Source organism: Microcebus murinus, chromosome 14 (assembly GCF_040939455.1).
Source record: "Microcebus murinus isolate Inina chromosome 14, M.murinus_Inina_mat1.0, whole genome shotgun sequence".
Lineage (NCBI taxonomy): Eukaryota > Metazoa > Chordata > Mammalia > Primates > Cheirogaleidae > Microcebus > Microcebus murinus.
In genome coordinates, this window is record NC_134117.1 from 62,150,842 (window position 1) to 62,163,270 (window position 12,429).

General features: G+C 52.5%; 1 protein-coding gene across 3 annotated transcripts in view; it reads left to right on the forward strand.

The window, feature by feature from the left end:
* Positions 1-921: 921 nt before the first annotated feature.
* The window catches only part of TSPAN14 (tetraspanin 14), a 59,064-nt gene continuing 47,556 nt past the window's right edge, over positions 922-12,429 (forward strand). Inside the window, exon 1 of one of the 3 annotated variants that reach the window (XM_076010181.1) lies at positions 922-1,060. The gene's annotated coding sequence lies outside the window, so the exon portion shown is untranslated. Of the gene's footprint in view, positions 1,061-5,296; positions 7,244-12,429 lie in introns of those variants that run through there. The other 2 variants (XM_076010180.1, XM_076010182.1) reach the window with 2 other exon arrangements.

Sequence of the window (12,429 nt, forward strand, 5' to 3'; positions counted from 1 at the left end):
CCCCTTAGTAAAACAAAACAAAACAGCGAATGGACTGAACAGTCTCCATTTCAAGATTTTCTCCTTGCATTGGACTTAAATTGCTGGTTGCAGGTACTAGAACGTGGTGCAACCAGTCTCTCAGCCCAGTTTTAAGAGCTCCCTGTTTGTTATTGCCCAGCAGAGCAGACCACCTTACCCTCGGCCACCTGAACGAGTTTAAGAAATAGCAGTGTGCTTCCTTCTGCAGGTAGGCAGGCTGAGGCTAGGGAGGTCAGCCTTTTTATCACCAGAACCAACGGGGCCAGCCTGTGGCTGCCCCCCTACCCTGGCTGTTCTCCCCACCCCCCACCCCCAATCGTCCCATCTCCTGAACATGAAGGTGAGGAACAAATCTCAGCAGGCGATCCAAAGAAAGCTTGATATTTTTAGCATCAAGGCTAGAAGGGGCAGCGTGTCCTCACTGCTCGGTTTGCAAGGAAATAAAAATCTTCGTTTACTCTCCGTTCTCTTGAAGGCTACTCCCACCCCAGCCTCCGAGGCCGGCGGGGACGCCTCCGGTCTTCACACAGCCATGTTCCCAATCCTCCGCCCACCTCTCCCCGGCCACCCGGTGCATCCCTCGAGATGCGGCCTCCACAGCCTGCGCTTCTCCGGGCTGGGCGCGCACCTCCTCAGAGCGCTCGCGGCCGCCACAAGTGCCGGCGCGGGTCCAGGCTGGGCCTGTCGCACGCCCACCGCGAGGGCGCAGACCGTGGCCGCCCCCGGTCTCCGGAGCCGCCCGAAGCGGGACGAAGGGGCGGGCCGGCAACTGGTTCCCCGCCCCGGGTGCCACGCGAGTGGGCGGCGGGCGGGGCGGGGGCGGGGCGCAGGCGGGCCCAGGCGCGCGGGGCCGCACCGGGCGGCGCAGGGAAGTGGCGCCCCTTCCTCCGCCGCCGGCAGGCGCCGCGCCCCCGGCCCCGCCCCTCCGCGCCCCGCCCCCGCCGCTCGGACGGCCCGAGTCGCGCCCTCCCGCCCGGCGCCGCCGAACTTGCTCTAACTTCCTCGGCCGAGCCGGGCCGCGCCGCCGCGCCGCGCCTGGGTGAGTAGAGCGCGGAGCCCCGCCGGAGCGTCGGGCCCTGCCCCGCTCTTTGTCTGAGGCCGCCCCCCGCCCCCACGAGCGTCCGCTGGGGACGGGGACTGCTCCCCGGGTCCCCGCGCGGCCCCTCAGGCTGCCTCCCCGCCTGCCGGGGCGGCCCTGCGGGCGGCGCTGGCTTTGTCTGCGGGGACCGCCCGCGAGAGGTGCGAGGCCTCGGCAGGGACCCCGCCGAGCCGAACTCGGGCGCCGGGCGGAGTGGGCGCCGCGGCGGGCGACCGGACTGGCGCTCCGGGTGCCGTAGCCCTCGCCCCATCCGCGTGCCCGGGCGAGCGCGCGCCGGGGCCGGGCCGGGCCGGGCTGTCGCCGCCGCGTGGGGCTCTGCCCCTTGTCGCCAGGTCGAGCTCGGGGATGGGCGCTCCTTTCGGCTCCGTCGGGAACCCTCGGTCCTCTGGAGTTCAGGTCTGGGGTGGGGGCGGCGTAGGTCAGGAGGGCCGCCCCTCCCCCCGCCCCGCTGCGGGCGTGCTGCGAGTCGCCCACCCGCGGTGCCTGCCACCCTGCCCCACACTGGTTTGGGGCGGCCGGAGTTTGAGTAGGTGGTGACCCCGCTTCTCAGTGTTGATCGTGTAGGGCTGTGCTTGGAGCAAAACCCGACCTCTGACCTAGCCTAGTCGAGTTGGGAAGGTGGCTACGGAGTTAGCTTGTTCCGGGCTGCTGCTTCTCCCCCTGCCTGCTGCTCTCAGGGGTGGGGATGCGGGCGGGTGGGAGGTGTTTGTGTGTGTGGAGGGACTTCGGCCTCAGGACCAGTAGGACACGTGTCTCAGGCAAGAAGCGGTCCTACTTGGGGAGTCGTCAGCCACGGTACCACCGAGTGGTGCTGTGTGCGGCAGTGTACACGCTCCGTGGTTGTCCCTGGGCGCTGGTGTGTGGGAGGTCAAGTTGTCTTGGCCAGTAGTGCAGGGCATTGAATTGGAGCCCCTGTAGGTGTGCTCTTGGCTGTGGTCTGCTCCCTAGGGATCTTCCTCCCTTCTGAGTTGGAGGTTGCCCTTAGGCTAGTGGGAGTGGGTCAGCTTCCTGCCAAATCCTCAAAAGGAGCCTTTCACCCTCCCCTTCACCTTGAAGTAGGAACAGTTAGTGCCTGCAGAGTGCGTGGGCCACCCTTCCCTATTCATAAAAGGCAACCTGGGGACCAGGCCATCAGAGCACCCCTATATCCTCTCCACATTCAGTAAACTCGGTGTTTGGTGGAGGTACCCTTTATTTCAGGTATCAGCTGGACCCTGGCACCTTCAGAATGAAGCCTAGACTCCTCCATCAAAGCCCCATTTGCCCTCCTTACCCTTCCCTTAGCTGTCTCTAAGCTTTGTGTCCCATTCTGAGGATCCCTAATGTTTGAGTGACAGGCCTGCAAACCCAAGTTGCCAGATGGTTTTTCCCCTTCCCTCTCATTGTGTTGCATCCCAACTTCAGTTGGAGACCTTCTTGATATATCCAACCCCCGTATCTCAGAACTCCACTGGTTGGACCACCTAAAGTGATCTTCAATTTATTTAACAATGCCTGACTGAGAGTCTGTGGGGTGCCAGGCACTTTTGTAGGTGCTATTCCAAGGCTCCCTACTCCCTGACCAGCTGTAAACTCTGTGTGGTCTTACAACTCCGGCTGGACATGGACTAGGTGCTCGGTAGTGTTTATTTTCCTGAGCTTGATCTCAGCATAGCATCCTTTGGGCAGACTGTCCGAGCCCACTGCTGCTTCTGGAGGTTTGTGGCTGCCTCCAGGAAGAAAGGGCATGGAGGAGGGGCTGTAGAATGGTTGGCTGCACAGGGAAGTTTCCCCCTTTACCAGCTGGGCACCTGTGCTGGTCTCTGAGGACAGGTGAGGACACCTCCTTCCCATGTGGGAAGTGGGAGGATGAAGCTCTTGCCTTGTGTGGGATGGGGAATGGCCCTGCCCAGCAGGTTGTGGTGGTAGTGAAGTGACTTCCCCATGGAGGGCAGGGAGCAGGGATCCCTGGGTCCTGGAATCATTTCCTGAGGCCTCACTGTAGGCCACCATGTGCTAAGGGATTTGACCTGTTACTTGTTTAACTTCAACTGAGGTAGAATTCATTTTGGCAGTGCCTACAAAGTACTATTTTGCCAGTCATGGGGAGCCTTTGCTTGTTTAAAATCTAGTGAAGGTTATGGACAAGCTTACAGTAACTCTGGAGGGTTTCATAGTGATAGTAGTGGTGATTTTTTTCAGACTACTTATTGAGACTTACACCAAGCACGATCCTAGAATTTTTATTTATATTAACTTGTTTAATTCTTGAAACAACCCAGTGTAGTAGATGATACTAACAGCCCCATTTTACAGATCACAGAGTAACTTACTTGAGGTCACAGAGTTACTTACTTGAGGTCTCAATATGAGCTGGGTTTTCTCATACCTAATTTGGACATGCCTTCCTCTCAGAGGTGATTAAAATTGATTAATACCAAAAGATCAAATGACACTCTACAAATGGGACACCTGCACTCGAATGTTTATAGCAGCACAGTTCACAATCGCAAAGATGTGGAAACAACCCAGGTGCCCATCAGTACATGAGTGGATTAATAAAATGTGGTATATGTATACGATGGAGTACTATTCAGCTTTAAGAAACAATGGTGATATAGCACCTCTTGTATTTTCCTGGATAGAGCTGGAACCCATTCTACTAAGTGAAGTATCTCAAGAATGGAAAAAGCAGCACCACATGTACTCACCAGGAAATTGGTATTAATAGATCAATACCTAAGTGGACATATAGGAATAACATTTACCAGGTGTTGGGGGCGTGGGAGAGGGGAGGAGGGGATGGGTATATACAAACAAACACAGTGAGTGAGATATGCAATCTCTGGGGGATGGTCATGCTTGTAGCTCTGACTTGAGGGGGGAGGGGGAGCACGGGCAATATATGTAACCTTAACATTTGTACCCCCATAATATGCTGAAATAAACAAAAAATAATAATAAATAAAATTGATTAATATACCAAACAAGCCTGGTCCATAGTGGAACTAATGAGTCCTTTTTTTTTTTTTTTTTTTGAGACAGAGTCTCGCTTTGTTGCCCAGGCTAGAGTGAGTTCCGTGGCGGCAGCCTAGCTCACAGCAACCTCAAACTCCTGGGCTCAAGTGATCCTCCTGCCTCAGCCTCCCAAGTAGCTGGGACTACAGGCATGTGCCACCATGCCCGGCTAATTTTTTCTATATATTTTTAGTTGTCCAATTAATTTCTTTCTATTTATAGTAGAGATGGGTCTCATTCTTGCTCAGGCTGGTTTCGAACTCCTGACCTTGAGTAATCCGCCCGCCTCGGCCTCCCAGAGTGCTAGGATTACAGGCCTGAGCCACCGCGCCCTGCCCTAATGAGTCCTTTATATCCCTGCTTCTGAAACTATCTCATTTGTCTAGCACAGCCTGGGTACATAGCAGGTGCCCCTCAGCCTCTGCTGATTGGTGATGTAGCTTCTTTTTCCCTAAGGCTGGGGAATGGGAAGACTGGCACTGTCATGCATAGAAGACTTGGGAGTCACTGCCTGTATCTGTTTGGATAGATCAGGGTTTGCTGTGATAACTACAATCCCCACATGTCAAAGGCTTAAAGCAGCAAAGGTTTATTTGTCATTCACACTGTGTATCTATCACATATCTGCTTTATGTTGTCCTCACTGTAATTGGAACATCCCTGGCCACTTGGAGAGGGAGACAGAGCACATCAATCTTACCTTGGCTCTTACAGCTTCCACCTGGAAGTGGCATTTCATTGACTGAAGCAAGTCACATGACCATATTTACCAACAGCTGAGAAGGGGAAGAGGATCAGAAACATTTGGTGAACAGCACTAAGCCTAACACCTGCTACCATGGTGCCTTCCTCTGTGACTTCTTACCAAGTTCTGGGTTCTAGTATCATAGGAACATTGACCATGAATTAGTAAGAGAAGCACTGTTTAGGTTAAAGATGGAACAAGATACCACAGTCATCTTGAAGGGAAGGGTGTGGTAAACTAGAATGCTTGTTAGGGTAGTAAGAGGTGGTCTGCAAAGGCAGTGTGCTTCTACATCTTCTGGGCAAGTTACTTGGATCTTTTGCTCATTTATTTATTTCCATTCATTCATCAGTGGGCCTGAAGACTAGTGAGTTCCTGGACAGAGATTCTCTGTTTTGTTTTTTTTTTTTTTTTGAGACAGAGTCTCACTTTGTTGCCCAGGCTAGAGTGAGTGCCATGGCATCAGCCTAGCTCACAGCAACCTCAAACTCCTGGGCTCAAGTGAGACTTGAGCCTCCTGCCTCAGCCTCCCGAGTAGCTGGGACTACAGGCATGTGCCACCATGCCCGACTAATTTTTTTGTATATATGTTAGTTGGCCAATTGATTTCTTTCTATTTATAGTAGAGATGGGGTCTTGCTCTTGTTCAGGTTGGTTTCGAACTCCTGAACTCAAAGGATCCACCCACCTCGGCCTCCCAGAGAGCTAGAATTACAGGCGTGATTTTTTTTTTTTTTTGAGTCAGTCTTGCTGTCACCCTAGCTAGAGGCTGTCACCCTAGCTAGAGCGCAGTGGTGTCATCCCAGCACATTGCAACCTCAAACTCCTGGGCTCAAGTGATCCTTCTGTCTCTGTCTCCTGAGTAGCTGGGACTACAGGCATGCGCCATGGCACCTTGCTAATTTTTTCTGTTTTTAGTAGAGATGGGGTCTGGTTCTTGCTCAGGCTGGTTCCGAACTCCTTAGATCAAGTGATCCTCCTGCCTCAGCCTCCCAGAGTGCCAGGATTACATGTGTGAGACAGAGATTCTTATTCAGCACGTATTCAGGTCCCAGCCTGCTGCTAGGGGCTGTGAACAGGGGTGATGATGCCTGCTTTCCACCACTGGTCCTGGTGGCCTTTAGAAAGGGATAATAATGCCCATGGGAGGGGAGGCAGGCTCCTGCTCCCCCACAGTGCCCTTGCTTGTCAGCCCTTGGACAGTTTACACGCCCTATCCCCTACCTGGATGTGGCTAGTAGGGCAGTTTTTCTAGAAGCAGGAACAGGTAGAGGTGCCCCTAGCAGGTCTTGTCCTCCCACTTTCCTTTGTGGGATTCTAGGGGAAAGGATTGGTGAGGTTACTGAAGGGTGGGCTTCCAGTGGGAACAAGATTGAGCATGGAGCTGAGATGGTTTTCTGGCCTATAGAAGGGTGTAGTAGAAACTCTCTATTAATTGCATTTCCCCCTTCAGGTCACCTTGAAATGTTAAAGAGCTGTGGCTCTTGGTTTTGTGCTTTGCTACTTGCAGGGTCTCTGGTGATTTCCAGCAGGACCAACAGACACTGGTCGAGGTGGTGAGACCTCAGGTTCTTCAGCCTCACTATCCTTGGGCATATTTCCTCCTTTTTCAGGGCCTCTGTTTTCCCACCTGTGGAATGAAGGGAGAGGTGATGGTGGTCTCCAACAGTGGTTCCAGTCTTGGCTTGTCATCAGAGTCCCAGGGAGCTGCGTAGACCAGTGTCTAAGACTCTTTGGTGTAGGTGAATGCCAGCGTTTTGTTTAGCTGCCATTACAGCAGCGTCCTCTCTGACTGTGAATCAGGTAGGGTCTTCATGAAGTCTCCATATCCATTGTCTCTGTTAGCTGCCTATGTTTTTGCTTCCAACAGAGCACAGGCCCTGGCAGGTGGGCAGTGTCCAGTGCCTTTGCTGATTGAACACGAAGATGAATAACACTGTCCAGCTCTCGAGAGCGGACAGTGGCGAGGCCAGCTTTCAAGTTGTGTCTACTTTCTAGTTGAGTGACCTAGACAAGTCTTTGATTTTTTTTTTCCTCTCTTGGAAAAAAAATGTTTTCTCATCTGTACAGTGAAAAGAATCAAGTCTGCGCTTCCTGTCTCATGGGCTTGCTGGGAAGCATGAGTACACACTTAGGTTTGAGAAACAGGATCCAGAGCCCCCGCGGTGGGCCCAACACTCTGGTTTGAGACAACTGCCATTTCTCTGGCACCTCTCAGCAAAGTGCTCACCAGCAGCTGATTCTGGGGACCCCACTTCCTCCACTCTTGGGCCTGGTGGGGTTGGGTGGGGCTGTGGTTTTCTCTTAGGAGGCAGCAGGCCTGGTAACCAGAGCTTAAGTGAGCCTGGGCAGACTGGAGCCGAAACTCTTCACCTCTTGAGGTCTGTTTTGCCTCCCTAGCTACACAGCCAGGGAGAAGGCTAGAGCCTGTGTCTGTCCGTCAGCTAGATAGCGGGAGGGACTGGCTCCTTCTTCCTTGGGCTGTGTTGGCCTGTGCTGGGTGGCTGAGGGCCCTGGCAGTTGTCTCTGAAGTGGCTTCTGGGATCCTGGTAAGGGGTGAGTGCTGGGTGCTGCCTCGGACTGTGTGTTCTCTGGCATTTGGGAGAGCCAAGGTTGAGCTGTCCTGCATGGGTAGGCTTCCGGAGGGGCTGGGACAAGGGGCTGATGAGCCTCCTCTCTGGGTTTTTCCTGACTACATGTGCCAGCTGTTGGGGCTGGTGCTCATGTGTATTGCAGGGTCCACAGAGCGTTAATAAGAAGAGGCTGAGGAAATTATAGCCCTAATAGCAGCTGGGAGGAAATGAGTTCTCCTCAGTCACTTTCATCTGTACCCAGTGGTCTAAGTGGTGATCCAGGAGTACCAAGGGCAGCAGCGTGTCCTGGACATACAGTCCTGAGGCAGGATCTTGTGCTTAAAGCATCAGAAGCCCATTGGGACACCTTAGGAAGCCTGGGCTTATTGAAAATAGAAGTAAGGAAAACAGCCACCGTAGTTTCAGAGTTGGGCCTCCCAGGGAGGGATGACTGGGCCCCCCAAACCCCTGCAGCAGTTCAGGCTGTCCTGGGATGTGTCTGTCCCTAATCTAGGGCACCACTCAGCTGTGTTCAGGGCCCTGCTCCTTCTGTGCCTCCCTGCTGCTGCCACCAGCTGCTCCACGGAGAGGCTGTGGTTGCCCACTGAGTGACCATTGCCACGAAGAGACCCTCTTCTCCAGATGCTCTCCCTGACGGCTGGCTCGCCAGCACATGAGCTGTCTTGTTTCTGCCCTTCTCCCCTGGGCAGGTAGACAGGGTCTGTGCCTGGGACTTTGGTGGGTGAGGTTTACACACTGTGGGTGAGGGGTGGGAACGATGGGTCCAGGAAGACTTGGGGAGCTCTGTGTGGTTAAGGAAAAATTGATTCCGACACTTGTGAAAACAGTAAGGTAAGGCAGACTTTATTTAGGACTGTTGGAATAGGTGTAGGGACTACTGCAGTGGGCTTCTGCAGTAGGGCATTGAGAGGGGCTCAACTGCTAATACAACAAAGGAAAATGGGAACTTAGAGCCAAGGAGCAAAGTGCAAGGGTCTGGGAAAATTTCTAAGGTGGTGGGGTAGGAAAATTTGTTGCTAAATGACCTAAATAGAGTCTTGCTGAAGACAGGCCAGGGTGGTGAGATATTACCTGGGAGATGGTGGTGGATAAGGGATGTGATCAGATAATCCAGGGTTATCAGGATGGGGGATTCTGGCCTAACTGGCTTAGCAGGATTCTTGTTAAACCGGGGCTCTGCACCCATAGAGACACAGAAGCCCAAGGTCTGGCCTAAGCGAGCAGAATGTTCAGAAGACTTGACTAAAATTTGGTCAAGGACAGAATTTTTGTCCTGGCAGTGTCCTGTATTTCATCTTGCCCATGGTTCTTGCATTGGCTTAAGCTTATGACCACTCACATCTGTCCCTCAGGAGTGCTATCTCTCCTTGTGGGTGTCTCTTCTTGTAAGTGTCACTCTCTTGTTTCCAGAAACCATAGTCCTTTTCTTTTCAGCATCTCCTGGCTCCTTGAGCTTGGGTCCCTGGACTTTCCCTGTGCACCCAGGAAACAGCATGGACCCGGGGCCTTGGTTCCCTGCTGCCCAGCAACTTTGCTGCTTACAAAGAGCTTTCCTGCAGGCCTCCCTTTGCCAAATCTATTGGCTGTGAGACCATAGCCACTTTACTCTGGATAATTCTTTTTTTTGGCTCCTGAAACAGCTCCTCCTGCTCTGCCTTGTGTTTCCAGCTCTCCCTGTCCTGGGCAAACCAGTTTGACAACTTTGGGGCTCTTACGCTCTATCTCTCCCTCCCCCACCAGCCTAGGGACTGACTGGTCTCTTTGTCTGAGCTGGGCAGAGGGAGGTCCTGTGGGTGATCTCCTCTGGGAGCTTGGGGCCAGCCTTGTTCCTCCTCCTCTGTGAGTGAGGCTCCTCCTTGTTTTCTCTCTGGCCCTCCTCTGTACTTGATCAGACCCTGCCTCTTGAGGCCTGGCTCCCACCAGCTTGCCCTGCACAGGTGACCCTGTCTGGTCTGTCTCCTTTTCCTGGGTTTGCTCTTGTCTCAACAGCCAGATTTTCAGGAGCCGGGTGGCCTGCTGTCTTGAGGAAAACCTACTGGCTGTGGGTGGGGGCTTTCCCCACTTCCCGAAGGCTCCGTGGCTGGCTTCCACGGTTGCAGGAAGGGTGGTGTGACAGAACCCTGCTCTCTGCAGCTATCCTGCCTGTCACAGTCATTATCTCTTGTTGTTCTAGCTGTTTCCTGTGAAATACAAGTAATGGTGTAAACACGGGTAGGTTTTGAGGGGTGTGCCAAAAAAAGAGTTGATGGTAGTGGTGGGGTATTCATTCCCAAGGGCTCTGGGATGCGGAGAATAGAGCGTGAGCAGGGAGGACAGGGTGGCATGTGCCCAGGTGCGGGCTGGGGTGGGCAGTTCTGTCAGGGCCCCTCGGTGGTATGGCTGAGGAGGTGTCACAGGATTTGAGTACTGAGGGTCAGTGCCTACCTGGAGTGGGGGGTTGGAGAGGGGCTGGTCTTGGCTCTGATGGGCGTGTGGGATTCCAGGCAAGACTTGTTGAGGGCTTGCACTGGGCCTACAGAAAGGAGCAGAACTTGTTCCCGGCAACTGAGACATGAAGGCTTCAAGTGCCAGTGTGATTCTACTTGTGAGATCTCATTTGTGCTTCTTAATTCAGAGGCTACTTGTTGCCCATTTAGCAGTCATCAGTAAGTATCTTATATGGGGGAACCAAACCTACCCCTTCCCTCTCCTTCTCTGTGGTCTGGAGGGTGGGCAGGCGCGGGGTGGGGGCATTCTGCTGCATAGATACAGTTCTGTTCACGATCCACTCCCTGCCATCCTGTTTTCTCACCCAAAGGGTCAGTCCTGGTTCTAATGGCCATTGTGTCATTCCTTTCAGCAGCAGGGGAGACTGGGATGTTTTTTGTATTGTTCCTTAGGGGGAAAATCACTTGGAGGAAATACATCAGTGCTTCTGAGTGCAGAGTATTTATTGACACATCAGTTAGAGGAGGCTTTTAAACAACATATATGTATCCCTTTAGTGAGGAATAAATCTACAAGTACATCTCACAACTCCATTTTGCAGCTTCCATTTCCTGGAAGGTACATGGAGTTTAGTGGTTAGGGATGGGGGTTTTGAGCTAGGATTCTGGAGAAACTGTTTTTAGCTTGTCTTTGGAGTTGGGCCAGGCCTAGAAATCTGTCGAAATAGCTTTCTTTAGCTGCTAAAATTGGGATGGATTCATAACACTAGGCCCTTGTGCCTCACTGGGTGACTGAGTGGGGAGGGTGTAGAGCAGGGTCCCTGCTGAGTTTCAGCCTACCCCCCCCCATCCCCATTGCCTGAACCTTGGGGGGGGTCTCACACTCTTATCACAGAGCAGGCTCGCAACAGATGGCCCTGGAGTGGAATAACTTAAGCCTAAGATTTCTTTTCTGCCTTTGTTAGAATCTGCTCCTGCTCTTCTCAGGAAAACTTTCCATTTTAGGACTTGGGGTGGAGTTGGTAAGTCTTTCTTTACCCCCTCCCCCATTTTTGCTCCCTCCTTGCCCTCATCCTCCTCTCCCCCTTTTAGGGAGACACAGAAGCTGCCTGCAGAGAGAGTTACAGGTAAAACTGTGCCTCCAACCACATACTTCAGGCATTTTAAATACTACTTTAGGTTTAACTTTTTTATTAAAAAAAATGTATACATGATGAGAAAAACACATAACAAAGATATACAGTGAAAATTCATTTTGCTTCCCCTGACCCCTTCAGTTCTGCTCCCCTGGGGCCTCTGTCACCAGATGTTCAATGCCTGGTCATGTGCATCTGAACCCCTCTCTTGTTTATTCCCGTGGTGATAGACTAATTATGCTGTTCTGAACTTACTGATGTTAATTTTTATTTTTTCATTTTAGAATAATATGAAGGTACAAATGTTTTGCTTACATGAATTTTTATTCTAAAAATTATCCCCAGATTGCTCAATTTTAGCACACTGTACTTTAGTCCATTCTTTTAAACAGCAGCATGTTATTCTGCTGAATAGTAGGTGAACTCACTGTCCCAGCCCCCATCGACGGACTTTGAGGTTGCTTTTAGTATTTTGTTTCTATAGGCCAAGTTGCAGGAATATCTTGTACATGCTCTGGGTCTGTAATATAAATGGCTAGACATGGAGTTGAGATATTGGGTATCTAACAGGAAAAAAAAAAAACATGCTGCTTTGATTCCAAGAAGGGGAATGAAAGTTCTGAGGTTTTCTTCTGGAGGGATCTTGTACTTCTTTAGTCTGAGACAAGTAGTGCTAGAGGGACTCCAGGGAGGGAAGTGGGGTCGCTGGTGTGTTGGTTCCCGACCTGTCCTTCTTTGGTTCAGCTCAGGCCAGCCTGTCTCCACAAGCTCCATATTTACAGTCCTGCCTGTGCCCTGTGGCCATGGGGCTGTGCAGCTAGAAATGTGAGGAGGCTACTGCAGTGAGGTGGGGTCTGGGAGGGAGAGGAGGCTTCTCATCAGTGGTTGTGAGCTGCCTCAGGAGTTTGCAGGACTTGGGTGTGGTGTCATGGGGGAGCCTTGGTTGAAAACCAAGCTATAGCTGGGCATCAGCTTTTAGAAGAGCAGATTCTCCCGCAGTTTTGGGGATTGGTGTGAGGATCAGGTCTCCCAGCCTTGCCTCCCCGGACCTTCGGCTGCTCTTCAGGTCCCCTGTTCAGGCTGCTTTGGGCCTGACTGCCACCTGTGATTTAGAAAGCCTGTATAAAAGGCACCAGGGTCTAAGTGACAGATGGGTAGCTTCCTTTCAGAGCAGTAGCAGGGGGTAAGGGCAGGTGAGCTTTTTGTCCCTGGGACTAGTTAGGAGAAGGAGGATTGAGAGGGGGCACATATTGGAGCCATCCCCTCTATGTGGCTCTGGCTGTTCCACCCTAGGTCAGGGTAGGAAGTGGGGAGATATTAGGGCTGGCTGGCAGTTCCCCAAATAGACTGTGGTCTGGTGGGTTTGAGGCCTGTGTTCCTGCCATGTCCCTCCCGTCCTTGCATGCAGAGG